The 21,851-nt window shown below is 41.4% G+C and overlaps 1 protein-coding gene across 4 annotated transcripts in view; it reads right to left on the reverse strand.

Annotated features, from left to right (window-relative positions):
• ssbp2b (single stranded DNA binding protein 2b) overlaps positions 1–21,851 on the reverse strand; it is a 359,324-nt gene that overhangs the window by 336,642 nt on the left and 831 nt on the right. The gene's annotated exons all lie outside the window — the stretch shown is intronic.

Raw genomic sequence — 21,851 nt, forward strand, 5'->3', positions numbered from 1 at the left:
CCTCACCTCCCATTATGATTGTACAACCCCTTTGACTCCCAGCCAGCTTCCACGGGTATATTACATTTTGTCCACATAGTGGCCATTGAATGGCACGTTACCAGAGTGGGAACTTGAAGACAAAGTGCAAATTGGGTGCAGAGGATAAAGTAGGTGCTGCTTTTTTGCTTCCAAAGCCTGTACGTTTGTAGAAACTTGGAGTAAATATTTGAAAATTAGTACAGAGTCTCAATGAAACCACAGGTTAGTGTATAAACAATAAACTTAGAACAGGTCAGCAGGTAGTTTATAAATGCTATAGACCAAGACAAATGGCAGAACAACTATTTGGCTATACTGCTATATGTGGGAGTTAGTGAGACTGTTCAGAGCAAATGTAGATATTTCCATCTCAAATCTTCACAGCTCAATCACTAGGTTACAGGCAATTAAACAGAAGATGAGAGACAAAACAGAAATTTCTGGAAAAACTTAGCAGGTCTGGCTACATCTGTGGACAGAAAGCAGAGTTGGTGTTTCAGGTCCCACAACTTCTCTTCAAAACAAGAGATAAGACAGTATTGTTCTGAACCTTAATCATTCTTCATAGCGAGGTACAAGGCCAAAATGAAGTTTGTGTGATCAATGGCGTGCAGTGTCAGGTGATCGGAGGTGAGGCAATGGAATCAATCCATAGAAACTGCAGAAATTGAACCTACCCAACAGGTACAATATGCTGAAGCAGCATGGTACTTCAGTGTTTTCCTCTCTCCTCCTCCTCCTCTAAATTAACAATAAAAAGCCACTGAGAAGACAAGTAGAAAGAGAAAGCTAGTAGTCTTGCCCTGCTGCAGGTAACCACAAGGGACAGATGTGATTACCTTACACGTAACTTGGCAATGTGTCCTTACAAATTCTATCACTTATATAGTTCTCTTTTTGATTTCTAATCTGTAAGGGTAGTACACTGGCCAGGAAAGAACGGCCACAGGTAACTGGATTTGATTTAACCCAGTACAAGTCAAACCTTGGAGAATATTTTAAAGAGTTAAACCATGGCAAGAGAACTCAAAGTCTTGGCTTGCTCCTCTTGTTCCACGTGGCACACTGGGGACAATTCCAGACTCCCACGTCAGCATGTGAAATATCTCCAGCTACACTCCTGGAAGCTCGGGTTTCAGACCTGGAGTGGTGGACTGGGACACCGTGAAGCATCCATGAGGCAGAGAGCATCATGGATAGCATGTACAGAGAAGTGGTCACATCGCAGGCTCAAACTCCACAGGCAGAAAGGTGACCACTGCACAGAGCAAGAGAGATATGCAGGAATCTCCTGTGGCTATTCCTCTGCAAAACATATACCATTTTGGATACTGGGGTAACAAGGTGTAGAACTGGATGAACGCAGTAGGCCAAGCATCAGAGGAGCAGGAAAGCTGACGTTTTGGGGATACTGTTGAGGGGAATGACCTCTCAGGAGAAAGCAGCAGCAGCAGCCAAACTTGCTGCATCACAGTTGGTTCTGCTACAGAGGGGCGGGGTAAAACATGTGCCAGAATAATAGTCATAGGGGACTTAATTGTAAGGGGAATAGACAGGCATTTCTGTAGCCACAAACAAGACTTTTGATGGTATGTTTCAAAATAGATACAGGACATTCCTGGGTGGCGGGGGGAGGGGGAGGGGGGGGGGGGAAATGAACAACCAGTGGTTGTAGTACACACAACGTAGGTTTAAAAACAAAAAGGATGAGGTCCTAAAGGCAGAATATAGGGAGGTAGGAAATGTTATGAAATCAGATCTCAAAACGATAGTGATCTCAAGATTACTACTCGTGCCACATGGCAGTCAGAAGAGAAATGACAGGATATACTGGAAGAATACCTGGCTGCAAAGATTGTGTTGGGGCAGGGTTTCAGATTCCTGGGGCATTGGGACTTGTTCTGGGGGAGGTGGAATCTATAAAAATTAGACTGGTTACTCCTGGGTAGGCCTGGAACTGACATCTTAGAGTGGAGAGTGTTTAAACTAATATTCCAGAGGAATGGGGACTAAATGTAAAGATTCAGAGAAGGTAGCGGCAAGGACAAAAACAAAAGTTGAAAAAGGGAACAAAAAAATGTGATGTCCTTGGTTTCTCAGCCTAAGGTTCAAACAGGGCTATTGAGAAAAACAAACAAGGAGACAAATACTGTTAAAAAAGGACATGCTTAAAGGCTTTGTGCCTTAATGCATGGAACATCTGCAATAAAGTTACTGAATTACTTACGCAGATAGACATAAACGGGTACAATATAATTGGGATTATGGATACAAGACCACAGGGTGACCAGGGATGGGAAGTGAATGTTCCAGGGTATTCAGTCTTTCAGAAGGACAGGCAAAAAGGAGAAAGGTTGCAGAGTGGCATTGCTGGAAAAGGGAGAAATAAACACCAAAGGTGAGAAAGGATATTGTTCCCTTTTTCTAGCTTTTTGTTTTTGATTGCCTATATGGGTAGAGCTGACAAATACCAAGGGGCAAAAAAATATTACTGGGTGTCACATATAAAGCCCCAAACTGCAGAGATGTCAAGAATGGCATTAAAACAGGAAATTAGAGATGCAACATGATCAGGGAATATTGGTGATCACGGGTGATTTTAATCCGCACATAAGCTGTGGCTGATTTGATTTGCCCAATGCGTAGAGGAGGAATTCTTGGATGGTTTACTTGACCAATATGTGGAGGAAGCAATTAGAGACCAGGCCATCAGACTGGGTGCCGCGTCATGAGAAGGAAATCATTGGCAATCTAGCTGTGCAAGGCCCCTTGGGGAAGAACAACAGTAACATGACAGAATATTCCATCATCAAGATGGAAAGAGAGATTGTTGATTCAGAAACTAGGGTGCTGAGCCTTAATAAAAGAAACTACGAGGATATGAAGCATAAGTTGACCTTGGTGGACTAGGGAAGAGTTACTTAAAGGATGACAGTGAATAGGCGATGGAAAGCATTCAAGGAATGCATGGGGGATCTGCAACAACTGCATATTCCTGTCTGTCACAAAACCAAAATGGGTAAAAGGGCCAATCCATGCTTTGCAAAGAAAGTAAGTCATAGTATCCTATCCAAGGAAGATTGGCCAGAAAAATAATAAATCTGAGGATTGGGAGCAGTTTAGAATTTAGCAAAGAAGGAGCAAGGGATTGAGTATGAATGGGAAAATAGAGTATGAAAGTAAGCTTGCAGAGAATATAAAGACTGACATTAAAGTTTCCATAGGTACATTAAAAGAAAGAGATTGGTAAAGTAAAATGTATGACACCACAGACAACAACAGGAGAATATACAGTACAGGAAAAAGAAATGGGTGATGAGCTGGATGCATACTTTGGTTCTGTCTTCACAAGACGGGATACAAACCAGATGCCAGAATTGTTGGACGATGCAAGGTTTAGTGGGAAAGAAGAACAGAGGGACATCAACATTAGTAGAGAAATGGTGCTGGGAAAATTGTTGGGATTGAAGTCTGATAAATCCCCACAGCCTGATAATCTATATCCGAGTACTGAAATAGCTCCAGAATTAGCAGATGCACTGGTGATCATCTTCCAGGATTCTACAGGCACTGGAACAGTCCCTGCAGATTGGAGGGTAGATAATGTCACTCCAATATTCACAAAAAGGGAAGTTGAGAGAAAACAGGAAATTATAAGCTGTTGAGCCTAACATCGGTGGTGGGAAAAAAAGTTCACATCCATTGTCAAGGATTTTACGGCAGAGCATTTAGAAAGCAGTGCCAGGATGAGACAGAGTCAGCATAGATTTAAGGGGAAATCATGCTTGACAAATCTGTTGGAATTCTATGAAGGTATAACTGGTAGAACTGACACAGGGGAGCCAGTCAATCCAGTATATTTGGACTCAAAGTGTTCGATAAAGTCACACACAAAAAAAGATGATTGTGCAAGATTAAAACGCATGGGATTGGAGGGCGGTGGTGGGGGGAGAAGTGTACTGAGAAGGATATGAAATTAGTTGGCAGAAAAGGTTAAAAAAAAAGTGGGAATTAATGGGTCCTTTGCAAATTGGCAGGCAGTGACTAATGCGGTGCCACAAGGATCAGTGCTTGGACCCCAGATACTCACAATACATATTCATGATGTGGATGAGAGAACAAAATGTAATGTCTCCAAGTTTGCAGATGATACCAAGTTGGGTGGGTGGGTGAACTGTGATGAGGATGCTGAGGGTGAGTGAGCAAATCAATGGTAGACGCAGTATAATTTGGATAAATGTGAGGTTATTCACTTCAGAAGCAAAAACAAGGCGGCAGATTACTATCCGAATGGCTGTAAATTGGGAGAGGCAAGTGTGCAGTGGGGTCTGGGCGTCTTGTGCACCAGTCGCTGAAGGTAAGCATACAGTTCAGAAGGCAGTAAAATGGTATGCTAGCCTTCATTGTGAGAGGTTTTGACCACAGGAACAGGGATATGTTGTCGCAGTTGTACAGGGCCTTTGGCGAGACTTATATCTGGAATATTATGTGCAGTTTTGGTATCCTTTTCTGAGGAAGGATGCTCTTGCTCTCGACAGAGTGCAGTGAAGGTTTACCAGACTGATTCTGGGGATGGCGGTTCTGACGTATGAGAAGAGATTGATTGTTGGGATTGTTTTCGCTAAAATTCAGACAGGGGGTTGAAATCTCGGAGACATTTAAAATTCTAACAGGACTGGACAGGGTAGATGCAAAGAGGATGTTCCCAATGGAGGACGTGTCCAGAACCAAGGGTCACAGTCCGAGGACTCGGGATAGATGACTTAGGATGGAGATGAGGAGACATTTCTTCACCCAGAGAGTGGTGAGCCTGTGGATTTCATTCCCACCAGAAATAATTGATGCCAAAACACTGAATGTATTCAAGAGGCAACTGGGGCACACTTCGAGTGAATGGATTCAAAGAGTATGGGGAGAACGCAGGATTAGGCTTTTGAGTTGGATGACCAATCATGATCGTGAAGAATGGCAGAACAAGCTTGAAGGGCCAAATGACCTACTCCTGCTCCTATGTTTTTATGAGCCTCCCCCAAAAGTGACTGCACAAGGTGGCTCTGGCTACCTGTCCAGTACCAGGCAAAACCCAGGCTTCTTCATTAAAATATTTAACTATAGATTGACAAGAGCAGGGGCTACTAGGAACTCTGAAGCACTCTCATATTTGGTATGACTATGAGAGTCATTGCTACATGGAATGACTGAAGGTATCACAAATGCATGAGGGAGAAGGAGAGAGAGAGAGCAGGGAAGCATATTGGGAAGACATAAATCAGAGTAAAACCTGGATTATGTGAAACAAAAACATTGACGTAGGCCATTAGGGACAACAAGTCTAACTCTGCACTTTGGATTCCATGTAAGTAACACAGGTGTTTCAATGATTATTTTCATGCATGCCATTGTACAGTAGGGATTTAGAGAGACTGACAAAATTAAATATTAAGAAAACAATTTTCTGCAACGACAATTCAATTTCCACATTGTATAAATGAAGTTTAAAATCTTCAAATAATACACTGCACCTAAATACCATAAATTAAATGGTTCTTGCTAGTTTGAACACCTGAAACGTAATCAGAAAATTACTTCCCTGTCATGCTCCCCTAAAGTCATTGTTTAGCAGTCTCCAGAGTCCTTTCCAACTAGTCATTCTGATTTTAGAACCTTGATAGTGACCATCTATGTAGGTTATTTGTCCGCAAAGTTAAATGAAAACCGCAAGAGCTGCGGATGCTGTAAAATTAGAAACAAAAACATCAGTTGCTAGGAAAGTTCAGCAGGTCTGGCAGCGTCTGAGAAGAGAAACCAGAAGTAATATTTTGGGTCAGACCCTTTCCAGCAACTTCTGCTTCTACATCCAAAGTTAATGTTGCCATTGAATGAGGTCTACAGAAGCAAGGATAGCAAATGAACACAGAAATCTGGCTGCTTTTTCACTCTGTCGAAAAGCATTGTGGCTAATCAAAGTGTCTAAAGTTCTATCTACATGAAAGAAATGACTGCAGCACAAACCAAGTGATAAACTTCCCAATCTGTATGATGCTGTCACTCATCATCTTAACTTTCTGAACCACCAGCACAGCCTTTGTTATAAAATCTAAAAGTGATTTTTAAAAAATCGACTTTATTATAAAAATGACAAAGTTTCAAGAATAAAAACAATCTTAATATCTCAATGTGCATGTCTGCATGAAAATTTAGCTCCATGCAAGTTATCAAATCCTTAGTATGAATGGCAAATCCCCAATTCTAATCAATAACATAACAGAGAAAACTAAGACCAAACAGACCAAGTGGCATAGACCTAGGCACCAGATACAACTAAGCTAACCAAACCTGTAAAGCTGTCCTTATTATTTCCCATTTTAAGAACACTCAGTCAGCAGCAGCAAGTGCTGGAAGAAATAACAGAACCAATGGAATTAAAAAAGGTGGAAACTGCACTTCAGGTTAAACCTTCTCTTCAGACTTAGTAAGGAGCTAAGGAGAAATAATGTCAGCTTAAAACACTGAATTGCACTTAGCAGTTACAAAATCCTTAAAAGGGAGGATTTGTAGGGGCATTCCTGATTTGAGGATTAGCTGAGAAATGACCGATTAAAAATGGTAGTCGACAGGAAAAATTTTAAAACACAGATTCAAAGGATCTGGCTGGAAATGATAATATCAAGGACGAGATACTTAATTCACAGTGTGCATCATACTACAGCAAGCACACACATGTCACAGATAAACCAGTGATGCCAAGGGCCATTTACTAATTTTATGCTCAGACCACAGCATCAGGAATATCACAGATAGTTTTAATGCGACAAAAGGGCAATTTAAAATATAAAGGAGACAGAGTCCAACAGAAGAAGATATTTATAGATACTTTTAAGTCTATGACAAGAACAGCAGACTAATCATTTAAAATCATGATTTGGATGGAAAGAAGAAAACCTTATTTAGAAGTTTGTGGAGGGGAAGGTATAGTATATTGGGTTGTGAAAGGCGGGAAATATATTAACTTGGTGCAGAAAGCTAGAAACCACAAATTTGACCACAATAAATACATAGACCTCAGTAAGCAATACAGAGATAAAAGGTAAAAGGCTGTACTCTGAACACAGGTGAAGGCAAGAGCGAGAGACAGTGGGAGAGTGAGCAAGTGAGAAGCCAGGGGCGGGGAGATTTTGAAACAGGTAAAATCACACTGAGACCACTGGGTTGTAGGCTCCCAAGGTGGAATGTGAGGTACTGCTCTTCCAGTTACCAATTCTAAAATCTCCCCACTCCCAGCTTCAGCCCATGACCAACCCTCCCTCTCATCCCCACCTCCTTGATCTGACACAACCTGTCCATCTTCTCTCCCACCTATCTGCTCCTCCCACCTCACTGACCAATCCCCACCACCCCCTACCTGCACTCACCTATCACCATCCCACCTACCGTCCCCAGCCTCACCCCTCCTTTCTCTATTTATTTCAGAGCTCCATTCCGCCTCCCCCATTTCTGAAGAAGGGTCCCAACCCAAAACGTCAACTTTCCTGCTCTTCTGATGCTGCCTGGCCTGCTGTGCTCCCCAACTCCACAACTGTGTTTTCAAAGAATGTACTGCAATTAACAACAGTAGCGTAAATATTTTATGATAGAGAAGAACCAGTGGCCAGCAAGAAAATTCACCAAGAATGGTAGTATATTGCAGAGGGATGGCTAAACCAAAAAGGTCTTGTTATTAAGCCAAGGATACATACTTTGAGCAGAGGCAGAATTTCAAAATTATTGGCAACTTACTAGCATGTGATTAAAAACTAAATCATTTAAAGTTTCTCTTTGGAACAACGTCTTAAAAAGGAGAGACTGTGGATACTTAGGTATTGTCAGGTGTACAGCTGGGGCTCAGTCAGTGTGATGGCAGAAATTTGAAAAAAGAAAGAGAGAGACTAAAGATTTTATAACTCTGAATTTTCTGCGATTACACAGGGTTTTCAGGACTGCTGAACAGTTCTATCACTGAAGAAAATTCAAGTGATAGAAATCAGCCAAGTTTGAAAGAAGATACAAACAAGGAGAAAAATGAATGAACATTACAACACATTTGAACTCACTGAAAAATCTTTAACTGAAGTTGTTCAGATGGGGATCCAATCTGATGGACAAATTGATATAGTAAATTTGATTCAATGTCAAATGATGAGCCTTATATAATTGCAGCAAGACATCCCTGCTCCTGTACTCAGACAGTCTCACTGTGAAGCCCAAAATGCCACTTGCCTTCTTCACCACCAGTTGATCTTCTATAACCAGTAACCAAATAGGGCCTTAGATCCAGTATAGAAAGAAGGATTACTCTATGTGGGCTGAGCGTTTAAATCACCACTGGTACTGGTATACTGGTTTACTTTTCAGGAGTTTTCTTTGACCGCTTGTATTATTTTGTTAAAATACCTCAGCAGGAACTGTTTAAACCAGGACCTTTTCTTAAAAAAACTAAGGTACAAAGGAGGGCTGATGGTAGAATGCTAACCTATTAGCTGGTTCTGCAATGCATTCAAAACGTAAAAAGTGAGAGTTGAAAAGGTTATGGATTGACCTTGAAGATCTGAAGCAAATGCCATCTTAGAATCTGGTAAAGGCTTTCATTCCAGTGACACTGTTGGATAATCAGAGGCCACTGATTCTTTGAGGCAGAACATCCACCCTGGAGTAATTGCCATGGGAAACAAATAAACAAACCGTATCACCAACAAAGAGTCGGAAGTCCTAAAGAGACACTAAATCCCATCCAAAGTCTCTTCAGTCATCTCAATATTGTTTATTTTTCCTTGGTTCTATGCAAGTATATTCAAAACTGCTCTCTGTAGAAGACAAAAACTTTTTGAAACTTATTGTCTGTAACGCACAGACTTTACTACACATTGTGGGTTAATGTGAAATATTGCCATTAGATTATTATCTATTTGCAGACCAAACCGTAATGTCCACTTGTTGTTTAATTTTCCACAGCATTCCTATCCGTTTTATCAAATCACCAAAATTATATAAAAAGGAACTCTATAAATGAGGACACAGAGCTAATAGTAGTCTTTTTTAGATTTTAAAAAAATTGTTCCAAATGACAATACTGTCAAGTGTCTTTATGCTTGTGCGTATATGGCACGTGTGCTCTGCCTGAGTGAACGTAAACCACAGAATATTCAAACATCTGCGAAAGAATTTCCTAATGCTTCTGGTGACTCTTGACTCTACATGATGGAATCAATGGATTTCTATGTTCCTAATAGATTCCTCCACATGGGAATTAGTCACAGATGTTGTAAGTGCCAACAGGCAAAACCCTAATGTTTAGGGATTCTGGAAAAGTAACATCATTTCTAGCCAACACTGAACAGGCCGTTTTTGATTTGATTTTGTATGCTCTGGCAAATCCACCAATGTTGCATGTTTCCAGCAAGAACAGAAAGAAAATACATTTGTATCCAAGTATATACCACATTATATGAAATTTCCAGTCAAGTTCATAAACTAGCAAAGTCTATGTGAGGAAACACGTAGCTGGAAAAGCACAGCAGGTCAGACAGCACCTAAGGAGCCGGAAAATCAATGCTTCTGGCTGAAACACTTCATCAGGACCAGGGAGGCGTAGTGAAGCCCAGAAATAAATAGAGGGAGGGGGTGCAATGGTGATAGGTGGATGCAGGTGGGGGTTATCGTGATTGGTCAGTGGAAAGGATGAGGCCAATCCTAAACTGGAGGAATAACCTGACATTTCGCCTTGGGAGCTTACAACCCAATGGCCTTAGTATCAGCTTCAAAATACCTCCACCCCCAGCCTTATCCCATGTCCAGCCCCCAACCACACACCATCCCCCCCCCCGACCTGTCCAGCATACTACTCATCTATCCATTCCACCTGTCCCACTGACCAATCACGTTAACCCCCTACCTGCATTCAACTATCCTACCCCAGCACCACCCCTTCCCCATAATTACTTCTAGGCTCCCCTCCCCAATCCCGAAGGATTTCAGCACAAAATTGTCGACTTTCAGATGCTGTCTGACCTGTGCTTTCCAGCTTCACATCTATTGACGATAACAAAGTGTGGGACTGGATGAACACAGCAGGCCAAGCAGCATCTCAGGAGCACAAAAGCTGACGTTTCGGGCCTAGACCCTTCCTCAGAAAAGGGGGATGGGGAAAGGATTCTGAAATAAACAGGGAGAGAGAGGGAGGCAGACTGAAGAAAGATAGAGGAGAAGATAGGTGCAGAAGAGAGTATGGGTGGGGAAGTAAGGAGGGGATAGGTCAGTCCGGGGAGGACGGACAGGTCAAGGGGGCGGGATGAGCTTAGTAGGTAGGAAATGGAGGTGCGGCTTGAGGTGGGAGGAGGGGATAGGTGAGAGGAAGAACAGGTTAGGCAGGCAGGGACGAGCTGGTCTGGTTTTGGGATGCAGTGGGGGGAGGGGAGATTTTGAAGCTGGTAAAATCACATTGATACCATTGGGCTGAAACTCTCCCCATCCCCCTTTTCTGATGAAGGGTCTGTCTAGGCCCGAAACGTCAGCTTTTGTGCTCCTAAGATGCTGCTTGGCCTGCTGTGTTCATCCAGCCCCACACTTTGGTGATCCTGGATTCTCCAACATCTGCAGTTCCCATTATCTCTGATCACATCTATTGACTCTGGCTTCCAACATTTGCAGTCCTTATGGTCTCTGAGTCTACAGAAGCCTTGGATAACAAATATTTCCAAGATCAAAATAGCAGAACAGAATTAACTGGCAAAAAGTCAATTGCCTCCAAAAATGGCATAATAATCACAAAATGTAATTAACTCAAGTCCATTGCATCCAATGCAGACAGTAACCAAACATTGTGCTGCCTGTTAATTTAAATCAGAATAACATACAACCGAACACTGTGTGCACCATCACGCTCTGCATCTTAATGGACAGCCCAGGTTTACATGAGACTAGCACCACTTAAAACTAGTCTTCACTACTTAAAGCCAGCCTGGACTCCTCAAAGGGAGATGTGTCTTGCTGGTGCAGATACTGGAAGTTGCTGGCAAAGAGAGTCAGAACTGTGAAACAGGGCAGAGAGTTCACTTGAAAGCTCAAAGTCAGAGATATACAGCATGGAAACACATCCTTTGGTCCAACTTGTCCATGGTGGCCAGATATCCTAAATAAATCTAGTCCCATTTTCCAGCATTTGGCCCATTATCCCTCTAAACCATTCCTATACCCTTCCAGATGCCTTTTAAATGTTTTAATTGTACCAGCCTCCATCTCTTCCTCCAGCAGCTCATTCCATACACGCATCACCCTCTACAAGAAAAAGTTACCCTTTAGGTCCCTTTTAAATCTTTTCCTCCTCAAATTTATGCCTTCTGATTTTGGACTCCGCAGCCTGCAAAAATTCTATGTCCATCATTTCAGAAACCTGGACGCCATGATGCAGGAAGTGGGCAGAAGAAAAAAAGCCCTCATTTAAAAAGGAGCTAGAGGGCAGTTCACATAAACTCAGAGACCAGAAGGAACCAATAATTCAGTCACAGTCAATAAAAGGAGTGTAGTTCTAAGATCTAGATGCAGTTAGATAATTTTACTTAAGGGGACAAGGTCATTGAATTTGTCAAATACATATCCTTGTAACCGAAGCAGCTGAAGCCAAAGAGATTGGAGATGCCACTGTCTAAAGTTCCTTCAATCCCGTACAGGGAAAAAGTCTAAATAAGTAGAATAAGTAACTAACTGAACCATAAGCTTCCAACAAACAATGTAATTACCCAACGCCACATTCTTTCATTCATCTACCAACCGCTAGCAATCAGGACTCCAGCATTCACAACTTTACCCACAAACACTGAGCAGGAAGCACTGACAAAATATACACTGCCATCTTCCAGCATAAAATGTCAGTTATGAAACCACAGCAGGCACATGGTGCAAAACGATTTGGAAATTACCTTTGTCTTGCAGTACAAGATGGTGTATCACCAGACGTAGCAGCACCCAACCTGCAGCAGGCAGGTACAGCTTCATGTCCTTATCCCCATAACGTTCTCCATCGTTGGAGCAGTCGCTAGTCAGCCTGTGTTCTGGAGAAGAGTCACTGGACCAAAACGCTACCCCTGCTTTCTCTCCACAGATGTTACCGAGATTTTCCAACAATTTCTAAATTTTGTTTCTGATTTCTAGCATCTGCAGTTCATTTCTTTTGAAAAGAAAACTCAGCTTATTGCTAGTGATGGGGCTGAAACAGGATGCTTGCACCTAAAACTCCTCTTCACAATTCCCCTTCAGATGTGAGACACATTAAGTTAGCATGCACCTCTTGCTTCCACCCACCTCTCCCATCTCCACAACCATTCTCGTGTGTTTCTCTTTTTAGACACAAACTGCCACCAAGTTCGACAGTAGTGAAACAATGAGAATGGTTCAGAGAATGAGAGACTTCAGTTATGAAGATAGATGGGCAAAATTGCAACTTTTTTTCCATCCCCCCTTGGGAAGGCTAAGTGGAGATTTAATTGAAATGTCCAAAGTCATGAGAAATCTGGACACAGTACATTATAGAAATTCAATAAACCAATAAAAATGTATTTATTGTATTCAGTAGTGCATTATTTTTTATTCTACACAAATTTGATAAAAATAAAAGACAGTTGCAAACTAGATATCAAATTTAAATACATGTTGGTATTTTGGTTCCAAACAGTCTGAACAGGTTGAATCTATAGGAGTGCTGGAATTTACCAGGAGTCATCAGGTTGACTCACTTGAATTCAGCCGTATAACCAGTCACCTGTACCAATGCCAGAGACTGAATTAACAGTTTTCAACCTTTTTGCTGCTGAGTAGCAATATGGAGTTTATAAACCACGTACGTTAGGACCTGTATCCTCAAAACCAGACTGATACAGGATCGTATCTCACCTGATATCTGTAAACAAAATTTTTAACCATTAGTCAAATGAAACATTAATGTGCAACCATTGATATTGGATCAGAAGACAGTACATATAAACTAAACTGATCTTAGAGTTATTAAATTCATTGTTTAGACCACCACACTGAAGAGGCATATGTTCCTAAGAGACAACTACTAGGTAAAAATCAAACTACAATATTCCCAATCATCTGTCTGAAGTACCACTAAAATCAATTGATATTATGTAAAACAAAATTGCAAACTAAGCATTTTTAAAACCATTACAAAAAGGCTGTTGGAATTCTGGGAAACAGAATCACATTTATTCCTTCCAATCTCAAAAGAAAATCGCCTAAGCAATTTTTACATAGCCATATAAGCAAGATACATTTAATTCCCATTCCCACTCGTGAATTCCTCAAGTCACTTATCAGCAGAATGTAAACCACATTTGCTGGACATGGAAGATTACTTGCAGTTGCAGGAAAGGATTTGATGTCATCTTATATGCATAATGAAAATCTCAATTTGCAAAGTGTTTTGAAACACATTAAAACATGCACATAAAAATTTAAAAGGAATCTCAAAACACTGATACTCTAGTCTGAGAAAGTAACATGCATGGTTTCTGGTATTGCATATTGTGCCTGAACTAATTTATGATAAGTTACATTTATATAGCACTTTTAACATTTAAAAAGCACCAGGTGGATTCACAGGAATGTAATCAGGCAAACAAAAGAGTGCAGAACTAAAGACAATATTTGATCGAAGTGTGGAGCTGGATAAACACAGCAGGCCATGCAGCATCTTAGGAGCACAAAAGCTGACGTTTTGGGCCTAGGCCTTTCATCAAAAAAGGGTCTAGGCCCGAAACGTCAGCTTTTGAGCTCCTAAGATGCCGCTTGGCCTGCTGTGTTCATCCAGCTCCACATTTTGTTATCTCGGATTCTCCAGCATCTGCAGTTCTCATTACTCTGATACAATACTTGATCACCTTTTTGCTCACTTGATTCTGAGAAGTAGATCTTAAGTAGAGTCTTAAAGGAGGAGGAATTGGTGGAAATTTTAAAGGAATTTAATGAGACATCTCCAAAGCATATCAGCAGCTGACTACGTTGCTGGCACAGGTAGTGTAAAGGAGGGAGGTAATAATAGCAAGAGGCCAGAGTCAGACGAATGGAAAGCTTATAGTCTGAGAGAGGAAACTTCTCTTAAGAGATGGAAAAATTTAGAGAAATGGATAAACGACTGGGTGATGCCATGAATGAATTTAAATACAAGGTCATGAATTGTAGACTGGACAGGGTGAGGGAGGGTGATAGGGAGGTGGTGGTTCAATCACCAATGTGGGTTAGCGTGGGTGAATTGACTTCGTACAGATGATATGGGTAGCAAAGGAAGAAGAGTTTGGATGGGCTGAAGATGATGGAGGACAGTTTTTGGGAGGCTGGCTGAGGTTGAATTAAGACCCTTTCAGTCTGAAAGTGATGGCATAAATGTAAATGATGGTAGAAAAAGACGGGAGGTTCAGGTAAAAGTGACAGAGATTTCATAGTTATTACTAGAATTACTTCATTAATGCCCAGCGGTTGTGGAACTCTAACATAAAATAAGTAATGTTTTCAGTACAGCGCAGACTGTCTTCTCTTATAAAAGAGAAATTCCTAAAACTGTCAAGCCCTTTATAGAGATCAGAGATAATGGGAACTGCAGATGCTGGAGAATTCCAAGATAATAAAATGTGAGGCTGGATGATCACAGCAGGCCAAGCAGCATCTCAGGAGCACAAAAGCTGACGTTTCGGGCCTAGACCCTTCATCAGAGAGGGGGATGGGGAGAGGGAACTGGAATAAATAGGGAGAGAGGGGGAGGCGGACCGAAGATGGAGAGTAAAGAAGATAGGTGGAGAGAGTGTAGGTGGGGAGGTAGGGAGGGGATAGGTCAGTCCAGGGAAGACGGACAGGTCAAGGAGGTGGGATGAGGTTAGTAGGTAGCTGGGGGTGTGGCTTGGGGTGGGAGGAAGGGATGGGTGAGAGGAAGAACCGGTTAGGGTGGCAGAGGCAGGTTGGACTGGTTTTGGGATGCAGTGGGTGGGGGGGAAGAGCTGGGCTGGTTGTGTGGTGCAGTGGGGGGAGGGGACGAACTGGGCTGGTTTAGGGATGCAGTAGGGGAAGGGGAGATTTTGAAACTGGTGAAATCCACATTGCAGCCATATGGCTGCAGGGTTCCCAGGCGGAATATGAGTTGCTGTTCCTGCAACCTTCGGGTGGCATCATTGTGGCAGTGCGGGAGGCCCATGATGGACATGTCATCAAGAGAATGGGAGGGGGAGTGGAAATGGTTTGCGACTGGGAGGTGCAGTTGTTTGTTGCGAACTAAGCGGAGGTGTTCTGCAAAGCGGTCCCCAAGCCTCCGCTTGGTTTCCCCAATGTAGAGGATGCCGCACCGGGTACAGTGGATGCAGTATACCACATTGGCAGATGTGCAGGTGAACCTCTGCTTAATGTGGAATGTCATCTTGGGGCCTGGGATGGGGGTGAGGGAGGAGGTGTGGGGACAAGTGTAGCATTTCCTGCGGTTGCAGGGGAAGGTACCGGGTGTGGTGGGGTTGGAGGGCAGTGTGGAGCGAACAAGGGAGTCACGGAGAGAGTGGTCTCTCCGGAAAGCAGACAGGGGAGGGGATGGAAAAATGTCTTGGGTGGTGGGGTCGGATTGTAAATGGCGGAAGTGTCAGAGGATAATGCGTTGTATCCGGAGGTTGGTAGGGTGGTGTGTGAGAACGAGTGGGATCCTCTTGGGGCGGTTGTGGCGGGGGCGGGGTGTGAGGGATGTGTTGCGGGAAATACGGGAGACGCGGTCAAGGGCGTTCTCGATCACTGTGGGGGGAAAGTTGCGGTCCTTAAAGAACTTGGACATCTGGGATGTGCGGGAGTGGAATGTCTTATCGTGGGAGCAGATGCGGCGGAGGAGGAGGAATTGGGAATAGGGGATGGAATTTTTGCAGAAGGATGGGTGGGAGGAGGTGTATTCTAGGTAGCTTTGGGAGTCGGTGGGCTTGAAATGGACATCAGTTACAAGCTGGTTGCCTGAGATGGAGACTGAGGGGTCCAGGAAGGTGAGGGATGTGCTGGAGATGGCCCAGGTGAACTGAAGGTTGGGGTGGAAGGTGTTGGTGAAGTGGATGAACTGTTCGAGCTCCTCTGGGGAGCAAGAGGCGGCGCCGATACAGTCATCAATGTACCGGAGGAAGAGGTGGGGTTTGGGGCCTGTGTAGGTGCGGAAGAGGGGCTGTTCCACGTAACCTACAAAGAGGCAGGCATAGCTGGGGCCCATGCGGGTGCCCATGGCCACCCCCTTAGTCTGTAGGAACTTTAAAAGCCCTTTATAGAAGCTTCTTCAATAGAAGCAACTGAAAACAAATTAGTAGTTACTTTTTGACTCACTCAGCTCTGAAAGGTATGAAAACCCGTTTTTTACAAAATGTTACATTTTACTTTTGTACTTTGTGAACACAGGTAATATCAACTATTATCATGAAAACCAAAAGTACAATCCATGAAATTATGTTTCTCTGATAAACTGTTAACTATTTTTAGCTTACTAAAGCTTCTAACAGGACTTCACAAATGTAGCATCTTGCATTATACCAAGTACATTAATAAAATTATGCATCAGCCTTGGTCCAACCAAGAACCATCATCACAGCATAGGGTTCAAAGTTGATAAATAATTACCATAACAGGGCTCCACTGTATTACAACTTACAAGGTCTGTTTCAGGAATGTTCAATTACTTAATGCCTCCTCTGTAGTATTTTAAATCGCTTTCAAATTTAGTAGCTGATATCCAAATTATTTGGCATCAGGGGGCTTATTAGATTCTACAATATTTTGGGCCTACAACTGGTCCCAGTAGAAGTTTGCTGCCTAGCTCACTTAACCAGATGTAGTGTGGGGTTGAATATATGTTTGCCTCTACTTCCGCATTCAGCAGGGAATCAAGTCAATGTCACACAATGTAGCCAGGCTTCTGTTCTTAAAAACAGCCTGTCCCTACTAAAGAAAGCTGCAATGAATTACAAAGGTTGCTACTGGATACTCCAATTCTAAATATGGAACAGAAGGACATAGTTGGGGCTCCAGGGTCACAAATGCAACACATAATGACAAATTAGTGAAGAAGGTGCATAGCAAAAGAAGTGTGATTATTCATCTGGGAGGGTCTCAAAAGGCAAAACACTTAAAAGCATTTGGGCCGGGTGACCATAGTTTGCAGTGGAGTACCTGGATTCAGTACTCCAAAAAAATTGAATGACCTTGTATGGATGGTCAGGGTCAGTGAATGCAACTTCACATGACATCTCCAAACTATCATACCACCGGCCTCTAACACTACTCAATGGGATGCCTTCACCACCACCAGTCCCCCATCCCCCAGTACTTCCTGATTTCTTTTCACTCAACCTGCATCAGTCATTGCCACTCAGGACTTGTGCATAACACCCAAATATTCCACTTCACCCTTGCACACATACCAATGTTGCCAGCTTCATATACCTTTGGTTATTCTACAATTGCAAGGACATCATCCTGTCACTCTGTGACACAATACTAGCAACGCCTTTTCTCTTGCAGAATGAAGTGGCATCCAGAGCAGAGCCAGAAGGGGTTAAGAATCTGGGTCTCCTCACCCTTACAGGATAGGTGGTTATCTGTAACACAGGGCTAGATGCAAAGCCTGTGGCTTTCTACATTACTGAAAATATAGAGGATGATGGTATGTTCCTGACTTCTGTTTGTTCTCTACTCCAAACTTGCCCTCATCCTATTATCTGAGAAAATATGCAAGCTGCTGATAATCTTACTGTGGAACTCAACTTCCACTCCAACCCACTTGCTCCACCCCAAAACTTCTCCATATTTTCTAATTTCAAGCACCCAAGAAACATTGCCACCTACCCAGCCACAGGAGCAATGGACAGAGAACAAGAGGGCTCAAAGGAAGAAGTTCCATCATTCAGATACTCACACATACCAGTTCAGATACAAGCACTTAAAGGCTAATGCTGAGTTGAAGTTGACAATTGGTGAGTCACTAGATACGAGTAGGCTGCAGCCAGCTGATCGAAAGTTCATCAAAAGGCAAGATTGCAGACAGGTTTTGGGGCAGATGACCGAGAGGAGGATTTTAGTGGAGCATCATACAAAGGGTAAGCATGATAAGTATTCATGCTGAGATGCCTCTCTCATAGCCCCTTATCTTTGTTATGAGCATGGAGGGGTCCTGCTCTAAAGTTGGTGGACATTTGTGCAGAACTTATTTGTTCATTTTCCCAGTTGTGCTGCAGATCCCAATTTATTACAGCGATGTGTGAACAAACCCCCACTCCTTGGCCCTTCCTACAAGAACATAGCCACACTTTCTATTGCATTCTGGAACTCACTTAGTTGCCTCCAAAAACAGTTCAGAGTACTTTCAGAAACTTTGCAGTAGCAGAAGTTCAACAAAATGCCTTAGCTTACCTGCAAGTCAGTTGCCTGGACCTTAATGCAATGTAGTGATGGGATCCTTGCAGCTGAACATTTTTACTTTGGACATTTGATTTCGTTGAAAGAATATGTGTAGTCCAAATTTGGTACATGGATTCCACAATAGCCAGAATTGCCGAAAGAGATGAGAAGGCAAGAAATTTACAAAGCACACCTCTTAAAGATGGTGTACCATACCAAGCATGTCAGAAGAAAGTAGTAGAATAGCATACAGACCCAGAAAGGCACATGGCCTTCATGACACAATCTCGTGGTGACACCAATTTAAACTTGTGCCCAGAGAATTTAGATAACAAGGTAACTATTATGTTTTTTACATTTTTTGTTTCTCCAAAGTTTAAGTCAAAACATTGTATACATCGAAATGGAAAATATCGCTCACTTCAATGGCCAAACATTAATTAAGTTTTACAAAGCAAGAAATTGCAATATTAACTTTGCTTCGTGTGACAGTTAGAAGAAAGCATTACACAGGCTGCTACCACACACTACTCATTGTCAACCACTAATTTTCCCCATTTGCAGCTTTTCATTCTCCTAACTGACCTTTAACCACTCCTCTGCCTGTTCAACTATTTCTCTCTCTTTGGGCTCTATCTCCACCTATCGTTTGCACTTCCCCTTCCCCCCCCCAATCCGTCTTCTGTATAAAAACCTTTGTTTGCCTAGCTACCTTCAGTTCTGAAGAAGGGTCACTGGACCCAAAACATTAACTCTGATTTCTTTCCACAGATGCTGCCAGTCCTGCTGAGATTTTCCTGCAAATTCTATTTTCAATTGAAGAGAAGGTTTGTAGTTCAGAGTCTCTGCTGTGGAATATCAGCTGAATACATTTGCTCAAAATTCTTCTGCTAGTCATTTTAATAGAACTGTTTTCTCTTTTAAAATATTGACAGGAGAGTGAGATAGTTAAGATTTTGGAGTTTGTGCATTATCATAACCAAAAGTAATATCTATCTATTATACTGAATTCCCTTGTAATACCAATGGAACAAAACCAGGAAGCGATTGAAAATACACACACACACACACACAGTTAACACTCATTTAGATTTTACAAATATATGAAACTTCAGAGTCTTGGATCTACTCAAGTGCTACTGATAAATGTTTCAGAATTTAGGCAAATGCTTCATCAAGGAAACGTAAAACACCAGTTTAATACTAACAATTGTGTAAATAAATAAATTCCTCCATAGGTTCAGTGCTTCTACCCTTTTAGGAACAGGACAGATTGAACTTTCAGGAAATGAATGGCTATCAGCTGCAATTCAAATTCAATATCACCACATTAGAATTTAAGATACCACTACGGATGGAAAATCCACAGAAAATGTCTGCACCAAGGCTTCCTCCAATCGGCATTTGTGGTGAAACTAACGATCAAGAATCTTTACAACACTAAATCAATCTTTACTGCATTTTGGATTGCCTGCCAGTTCAAAAACTTAAAGCATCTATTAACTTTAGCGTGGCTTTATTTTGGTGTAGTACAGATGAGCTTTTGCACACAACATAACCTGTAAAAATGCAAAATTTCTGAAGTAGAAGCATCTTGTTCTTATTTCATTACCATTGGTCCATGCATACTGAATTTGAAGATTTCCATCTGTACATAGAAGTGTTAATTGCATGGAATGACAATTTCAGTTGATAACTCTTGATACATAATACTAGATGTATTGTACAGCTACTGTATAGATGCACATTAAAGAGGAGTTGAGTGCTGAAGAGGGTTTTAGTTTAAGCTCCACAACACAGTAATTACTTAGTCAACTGGTGGTGCTTTCGTTTCTAATCTGGAGGTTATGAGTGATGTTACTGCTCAAAATAAAAGCCGAAGTATTGCTGTCATAACTATATTATCATCTCCATGATTGACAGCTGGTTCTTGCCAATCAAATGTAAACAGTCTAAGTAACGTTCAAACTTTAACTCTGAAAAACCTCAATGGGTTTCAAGTAAAGAAGTGTCTTTCTTTACCACCTCAATCTTCTGCAATTTTTTATTTTCGCTTTTAAAACGTAAGTTACAGTAATAGATTAACTATCTGCTAAGAGCATACTTTAACTAAACACAAAACTGTTTTAATAAACTAATAGTTATTAAACAGTGGCATGAATGTTTTTCTTCAAGTGAGTTAGCTGATAAGTTGACAACTACTTGTGAATGAGACATGGTCAATACATTAGAACACAATATAATCTGTATCACAGATTTCCAATGTGGATAAGAATGTCAATATTTAATAAACAATATATTTATATTGAGGGTTACATAAAGCCACATACATCAGTAAACAAAGGCAAATGTTTACAAAAGCACATTTTTCGTTTAAAGTAAACACTTAGTTTCACAATTAATTCAACGTAAACAAACACTGGAACCTTACATAGCTTAATTCATTGAACAATTGATTTAAGTTTCTTTTTGGAAATCAACACTCCAAAAACTTAATGCCAGTGTAGTTTTGCATTAACTGATATTACTAGCTTTTTAATTTAGTACATTTTTACTATGTTTTCAGTTTGGGCTAACAAAATATAAGAGAACAGACAGTCCTGACTGAGTGTAATGTATTACTATTGCAAGCCATTTCTTAAACTTCATTCAACATGCTTCTTACAAGTGTAGAGCTACTACAATTTTAAACATTACACACTTCAATGGATACATAAATCACAAGGCAAAAAATATTGTCCTACCTTTCAAGAGAACACAATAATCCTTTTAAATAAGCATGCAATAAATTACAATAGCACTTCTGCAAAGTTACATTGTTCTTAATTACAAGCACCGCTATTTTAAGGCTCGTTTTATTGGATTGCTTGCATTTACTACACAAGTAGAAAACAATAACATTACAGTTCTGTTCTTGCTTCAAACCAATATTAATATACAGCTAAAAGCAATTTAAATGAGTAATTCGAAGTAAATGGCTATTATTTATTTTAATTAAAAAGTTACAGATGGCAGATTACAATCACTTGTTTTCTTCTACGGTTCCCCTAAAGCAGCGTGGTGTAACATGGCACCAGGAGAGCCTTAGTTCAATGCAACTTAAAGACTTGGCTGCACACAGGCTCAAACGGGTATTGTTTGCCAACAAATAAAAACATATTCATAAAATCCAGAAACATACGTTTGAAACCAAGGAAAACACCGAATTCAAGAAATTTAAGACATCGGAGAACTCTATATTGGCGTAAATAAGTCCAGGTCTACTAATGCCAAATAAGCGAAATGATGTAAACAAAATAAGTTGCTTGTGTATTTTGTTTTATTACTCTTCGCATTACCAACACGATTTTTCCAGTTCACTGAACAGCATCTTGCACATAGAGCGATATAGTAAAGACCAG

This window comes from Stegostoma tigrinum, chromosome 3 (assembly GCF_030684315.1).
Source record: "Stegostoma tigrinum isolate sSteTig4 chromosome 3, sSteTig4.hap1, whole genome shotgun sequence".
Lineage (NCBI taxonomy): Eukaryota > Metazoa > Chordata > Chondrichthyes > Orectolobiformes > Stegostomatidae > Stegostoma > Stegostoma tigrinum.